At 40.2% G+C, this 7,500-nt stretch overlaps 1 protein-coding gene across 3 annotated transcripts in view; it reads left to right on the forward strand.

The window, feature by feature from the left end:
- The window catches only part of LOC135225888 (ligand of Numb protein X 2-like), a 668,030-nt gene that overhangs the window by 103,070 nt on the left and 557,460 nt on the right, over positions 1-7,500 (forward strand). Inside the window, exon 1 of one of the 3 annotated variants that reach the window (XM_064265463.1) lies at positions 4,939-5,724. The exons of the other annotated variants lie outside the window; for them this stretch is intronic. The gene's annotated coding sequence lies outside the window, so the exon portion shown is untranslated. Of the gene's footprint in view, positions 1-4,938; positions 5,725-7,500 lie in introns of those variants that run through there. 3 annotated transcript variants of the gene reach the window in all.

Here is a 7,500-nt window from a genome sequence, read left to right on the forward strand (position 1 = left end):
TTATTAGTCCTTCTTTCCCATGCACTCTTTAGCCACTCGTCTTCACTGGTTTTCAGATATTGCCCCAGTGCTCTGTTTTCAATGTTGACGCAGTCCTCTATACTTAGTAGTCCTCTCCCTCCTTCCTTTCGTGTTATGTATAAGTCTGTCCGTATTTGCTCTTGGGTGTTAGTGCTTTGTGTATTGTTCATTTGTTTCCTGTTTTTGCTGATCTATGCTGCGGAGTTCTGCCTTCGTCCATTCCACTATTCCGCGCTGTATCTGATTACTGGCACTGCCCATTGTGTTTATGGCTTTTATCATATTTCCGCCGTTGAGTTTTGACTTGAGTATCGCCTTGAGTCTCTGCATATATTCTTTCCTGATCGTGTCCTTCAATCTCTTGGTGTTTTATATCCCTCCTTCCATTATTCCAGGTATTTGTATCCTGTCTCATCTATGTGTTTGATGTTGCTCCCATCTGGTAGCTTTATCCCTTCAGTTCTCGTTACTTTGCCTTTTGTATGTTGACTAAGGCGCATTTTTCTATTCCAAACTCCATTCTGATGTCCCCCAGATACAATCCTTACAGTCTGGATTAGGGTATCTATTTCCTTGATGCTCTTACCATACAGCTTGATGTCGTCCATGAACATCAGATGGTTGATTTTGTTGCCTCTTTTCTTGAGTTGGTACCCGGCATCCATCTTCTGTAGTACTTTTGTCATGGAATCATGGCTACTACGAAGAGTAGTGGGGACAGTGAGTCGCCCTGGAAGATCCCTCTCCTGATATTAACCTCTGCTAGTCTTATTCCAGAGCTTGTAAGTATTGTATTCCAGTTGCGCATTGTATTTTTGAGGAAGCTGATGGTGTTTTCCTCTGCCCCATATATTTTCAGGCATTCTATTAGCCATGTGTGTGGTATCATGTCGAAGGCTTTCTTATAGTCTATCCATGCCATGCTTAGGTTGGTTTTTCCTTCTCCTACTGTTCTTCATTACCATTTTGTCTATCAGGAGCTGGTCTTTTGTGCCCTACACTTCCTTCGGTGCAGCCTTTCTGTTGGTAGGGGGATGGTGTTGTCTCCTCTCGGTAGTTGTATAGCCTTTCACTGATGATACCTGTTAGTAACTTCCACATTATTGGTAGGCAGGTGATAGGCCTGTAGTTACTGGCTATATTTCCCTTACTCTTGTCTTTTTGTACTAAGGAGTTCGTCCTGTGGTCATCCATTTGGGTGCTTGGTGATTTGAGATACAATGCTGGAGTTGTTCTGCTATTCGTGGGTGTAGGGCCTTGAAGTTTTTGAGCCAGTATCCATGGACTTCATCGGGACCTGGGGTTTTCCAGTTTGGCATTTTCTTTAGTTGGTGTCTGACTGTGTCTGTCGTGATGTCTGTGAATCTTTGTTTTATTCTCCCTGTTTCTTCTTCCTGGACTTCCTGGAGCCATGTTGCATGTTTGTTGTGTGATACCGGATTGCTCCATATGTTTTCCCAGAGTCTCTTACTTGGTTCGGCTTCAGGAATTTCTGGGTGGTTGTCTTCCCCTCTTAGTTGGCTGTATAGTCTTTTCTGGTTGGTTCCGAATAGTTTGTTCTGTTGGTATCCCTTATTCCTGTTCATGTACCGTTGGATCTTGTGTGCTTTGGCCTTAAGCCTCTGTTTTACATCTTCTATTGTGTTGTTTAGTCCCCTCTCTTGTACTTTGTATTTCTCGTTGAGTTCCTCCCTTGTTTTCTTGCTTCTTAGCCTTTTTTCTGCCATCTCTTTCAGTTTACTCAAGTCAGATCTCATCACCATGATTTGCTTTTCCAGGCGCCTTTTCCAAGGAGGTTGCTGTTTTGCTTTCTGTTGGGTTGGTTGTGACGGTGGTGTTGGTGTTCGAATTCCCATCAGTTCTGCTACTAATCTTGCTCCTGCATATGTCAAGTTATTTGTTTCTGTGATACTGGTGGTGTGTATTAGGCCCATTATTTCATTGCCTCACTTGTTTTCTCCCTTAATTTCTTGGTGTTGTAGGCTTTCATGGAGGGGATCTTTGTTCTCTCTGTATCTGTCTCCATCCATTGTCTAATCTTTTCTACCCATTCCGTCCTCTCTGTTACTTCGTCGGTGTTTCTTCGTGTGTCGTTGTTTGATACTTCATCCTCCCTGTCGTCTTCTGTGGCATCGTCTCTCAGTTCGTCTTCGTGTAATTCGTTGTCGTGTGACATTTCCCTTTCCAGTTCTTCTCTTTCTGTTGGGGAGAGCCAGTTCTTTTTCTTTATGTTCCTTACTTGGTCTGCCAGCCTCTGCTCTGTTTGGGGGGTGTTATTCCTCTCATTCCAGATGTTGATCAATCTTCTTCTATATCCTCTCTCCGTCGGGTTGCTTCTGATGTAGCATCTCCATATTTCCTTATTTTCTTCTCTTGTCCATTTCTTCCTTTTTGCCTCTGTAGCTCCAATCTCAGGCTGTTGATTACTTTCGTTGTGGTGATCAGTTGCTGGATGACGACCTCCAAGTACCTGACCGTCTTCCCCTTCAATTGGGTTGAATACCTGGTTGCCGGACGAAGCTCCTCTGTTGCCAGAGGTTCCATTTACGTCGTTGTCGTTTATTCCTTCATTTCTTTCCATCATTGCTTGAGTTTTGCTATTTAACCCATAGCTGACCCTACCCCATCAGGGATAGGTACTCATTTACAGCTGAGTAGACTGAGGAAATTATGGTAAAGATCCTTTCCCAAGGAATCAACGCCGAGGAGAGCGGTTATTATTATTATTATATCATCATTATTATTATTATTATTATTATTATTATGTGGTAAACCCAGGTAAGAGGAAAATGATAGAGAAATGCACGTGTTTTAAATTGCACCAACTTTAAAAACTAGTCAATCTCACAACGTAAAATCATATGAGTGTTCTTACAGTAAAATTACAGGTAATTTATACCTCAGGTAAATAACAGGCTTCCGCATTTTAATTAGCTTGCAGTAATGAAGGCAGGTAATTACTGGATCTTTTGCTCGTAGACAATCAGAGACACCATTAATTAGTACCAGTGCATTATGTATACCCTGTATGCATATACAGTACAGTACATGCATACATGTTCGTATACATGCGAGGGCTCACAGAATATGTATATTGATAGTATGTATGTATGTGTATATATATACATATGTGTATGTGTGTTTGTGTATGTTTCTGTGTGTATGTGTGGGTGGTCCATTATTGCTATGGGAATTTGAGAGAGAGAGAGAGAGAGAGAGAGAGAGAGAGAGAGAGAGAGAGAGAGAGAGAGAGCTGATAGGTGAGTAGGCGTTCCTTTGTGACCGGCTAGTATTGGGTCTGTGATGGATGGAAATGTATTTGTTATTTAGTTCGTTGTTAAGGTTTTCTTCCATTTTTTTAATTATAATTTAGGAACTCTTGAAGAATTACGATGGTCATAGATTAGTTTCGGAACACGTAGAACTTGTAATGACTGGTTTTAAACGTGTATATATAAATCACTTAATTTTTTTGTATCATACTAATTTTAAATGAAGTTTGCCTGCTCTCTTTGGGAATTTAAATATTCTCTCTCTCTCTCTCTCTCTCTCTCTCTCTCTCTCTCTCTCTCTCTCTCTCTCTCTCTCTCTCTCCATATTTTCTAATATTACCTTGATATTTGTGTGGTTTTCTTTGTAAATATGCTCTCTCTCTCTCTCTCTCTCTCTCTCTCTCTCTCTCTCTCTCTCTCTCTCTCTCTCTCTCTCTCTGTATTTTTTTTATAATTAACAATAGTTTTCACCGTCAAATTTGCTAGCTTTGTAAATGTGTTCTCTCTCTCTCTCTCTCTCTTTTATTTCTTAATTTTACCCTACAATTTGTGTGGTTTTCTTTGTAAATATGTCTCTCTCTCTCTCTCTCTCTCTCTCTCTCTCTCTCTCTCTCTCTCTCTCTCTCTCTGTCTTATCACCTTCGACATCTGCTGTGAGGAGCCTTTGTGTGGGCACCGCTTGCAACCCGCTGGTGGTTCTGTCCTAATTTTTGCGCCCCTTCCCGTTTTCAGAAGCGTCTCCATAAACAATCCATCTCGACGCCTTCTGCCCCCCAACTCCTTCCTTATTCTTGAAGTTCTTAATGCCCTCAAGACTATAGATGGACTGGGCGAATTTTTAAGCCCGAGTTCTTGTTTACCTTCGTTTCTCCGTTACCGACAAACAGCTAGCAGCTGCTTGCAGTCGCTGCGTCCCCGATGGGCAGAAGGACAGGAAATCGGTATTTATGATGCGTGTGTCAGATTTGCTCGCGACCTAATAACACCCGTGGTTTGTCTCTCTCTCTCTCTCTCTCTCTCTCTCTCTCTCTCTCTCTCTCTCTCTCTCTCTCTCTCTCTGTCCCCAATAGCGTAAAAACGGGTAAAATCCAATTAAGTTAATAATATCGTAATCTTCATCACCTCATTTCGTACTCCTGATCTTCCATCTTCTCTCTCTCTCTCTCTCTCTCTCTCTCTCTCTCTCTCTCTCTCTCTCTCTCTCTCGCTGTGTGTGTGTGTGTGTGTGTGTGTGTGCGCGCGTGTGTCCCCAAGGACGAAAAATTGGTAAATCCAACCGAGTTAATAATATTGTAATCTTCATCACCTCATTTCGTACTCCTGATCTCTCTCTCTCTCTCGAGTCATTGAAGAAATCCTAATATTGGAATCTTCATCACCTCATTTCTTTCTCCTGAACTTCCAATGTCTCTCGGGCCACCAACGCCCATCCCGAATAGCCCGACCCCCCGTTATTCATTTGCCCCTCCCCCTCCCTCCAGCCCCCCCCACCAGATCATTAGGGGGACGAGATGATGCACTCCTTTTGGACATCTCTCCAGATCTTGATGAATTTGTCTTAACTCGCATATCGATGACGTGGGTGGGTGTGTGTGAGTGCTTGCTTGCCTTCGCCCGAAATTCATCTAGCGACCCCTGGGCCCAAAAGATCTCGCAGTGCTTTGCAAGGCCTTCGGGGTACAGTAGCAAGCAGAACTTCCCTTCGCTCCGCCCTTGTCTGCGGCACGAGTCCTTTCTCGTAAAGAAGGATATCGGAGGGATTCCTCAGGGCATTTGCTGATTCCAGAAAAGGAATTTTTATTTGTGGATAGTGATTCCGTTGTCGACGATACCTAGACCCATTTCCAATAAGTAGATTTTACAGAAAATAATTCCCCTTTAGTTTTTCCTGACCACAGGAAAGCAAGTGTCCAGTAATTCTTGAATCATAATTGAACATACTCATTACCTCTGTTCATTCGTCCACTAAACTTCCCACACTTTTTGAAGGCGAACACTAGTTTCTTATCGACAGTTTCATTTGTTTCACTTTTAAAAGTAATTGAATATACTTCCTGCCTTGGTTCATTCGCCCACTAAACTTCTCACACTTTTTGAAGGTGAACACAAGTTCCTATCGATCGTTTTTGTTCCATTTTAAAAGTAATTGAATATACTTCCTGCCTAGAGTCAATCGCCCATTAAACTTCTCACACTTTTTGAAGGTGAACGCAAGTTCCTATCGATCGTTTCTTTTGTTTCATTTTGAATCAACTACGCTTAAGAAAGACATCTCCCAGTCTCCTCCTTGTCCACACCAAATCTCTCACTCCGAAGCCAAGATGCTCGCTCAGGGAACGGAGCAGAGAGCGATGTTCAACAACTACGTTGTAATCTTCGCGTTACTCCTGCTTTTGTACGTGTTATGGCATCTGGCCTTCTAGTGTCCTAGGTAGGTATTAGTTCCGTTGATTCATACTGTGTATTTCTTAGCACATTTCTCTTCGTAGGTGACGGAGTTTTAAAGGTATGTGAATGGGATTTGGAATTCAGAAGTAATTACGTTTTCGAAATATTTTCTGCATAAACTTGTAATATAATACTTTGAAAGTGAATCAATTAATTGATGTCTAGAGTGGAAAATATTATATATATATATATATATATATATATATATCATATATGTTTATTTATATAAATTATATACATACATAATACACATATATATTTATTTATTTATATATTATATATATTTGTACACACGTTTAAACACATACACAGACATGCACACACACATATATAGTATTTATGTATATATTTAAACACCCCCCCCCCCACACACACACACACATATATATATATATATATATGTATATGTATAATGTATATATATATTATTTATAATACATATACATGGATATATACATATACATATATATATATATATATATATAATATATATATATATATATATCACTGCACACAGATATCAAGACCACATATTGTGCATATTTCAGCAAGAGCAGTTCAAAAACCAAGAGATCCCAGGACCCATTTTCTATGTCGTGTTTTCCTGACCATAGTCAAGGAATAAAAAGTTTGAGAGCGTAGGAATGTAAAGGACTGTGGGATGTAGGAATAAAAGAGTTGATGAGCGTGGGAATTGAACCTGGACTTGTGATTCCTGCTGCTTGTAATATAACCTTTGCTTTTCGGTTTTATTTTTTCATTGTCCCCTTTATGGAACTTTCCATTGATTTATGGACATTTCATCATTTTAGGGAACATTTGAGGTCTGTATTTGTCATTAGAGAATTTTCAATCAGTCTTCGATTTCTGAGCTGTCTGGAACATTGACTCAAGAAGATATTTGGGTTTTTAGGAATTTACGCAAAGTGTTTTTGAAAAGGTCACTCTTAGAATTTTGGAATGAAATCAGGATTTAAAAAAGAAAAATTACTGCTTATTCAGTTTATCACAGTCAAAATTATATTTACAGAGGCCTCTCTCTCTCTCTCTCTCTCATCTCTCTCTCATCTCTCTCTTTCTCCTCTCTCTTCTTCTCTCTCTCTCTCTCAACACAAGCATGCATACAATTTGGTTGAAGCTATACCAAGCAAAAAAATTATTACTCCGTTAGTCAGTTTTCATTATAGTTTCATATTGTATTTTGTAAAGTCTCTCTCCCTCTCTCTCCTCTCTCTCCTCCTTCTCTCTCTCTCTCTCTCTCTCTCTAAATACTGACACACAATTTTGTTGAAACTTACAGACAAAAAGTTACTGCTTATTCAGTTTTTGTTTATCATTATTGGTTCATACTGTATTTTGAAAAGCCTCTCTCTCTCTCTCTCTCTCTCTCTCTCTCTCTCTCTCTCTCTCTCTCTCTCTAAATACAGGCATACAGTTTTGTTGAAGTTTTACCAGCAAAATATTCTTCCTTATTCAATTGTTGTCGTTACAGTTTATATTGTAATTTTGAACTCCTCCTCTCTCTCTCTCTCTTTAAAGATACAGGCAGGCATACAATTTTGTTGAAGCTTTACAAGCAAAATATTACTCCTTATTCAGTTGTTGTCATTACAGTTCATATTGTATTTTGAAAAGCACCTCTGTCTGTCTGTCTGTCTCTCTCTCTCTCTCTCTCTCTCTCTCCTCTCAAGTACATGTTTCCGTGGGAAGGCGGTAATTGGGGAGGGCCCATTTCTTTCAACGAAGACACGGCCGCCCT

This window comes from Macrobrachium nipponense, chromosome 13 (assembly GCF_015104395.2).
Source record: "Macrobrachium nipponense isolate FS-2020 chromosome 13, ASM1510439v2, whole genome shotgun sequence".
Taxonomy (NCBI): domain Eukaryota; kingdom Metazoa; phylum Arthropoda; class Malacostraca; order Decapoda; family Palaemonidae; genus Macrobrachium; species Macrobrachium nipponense.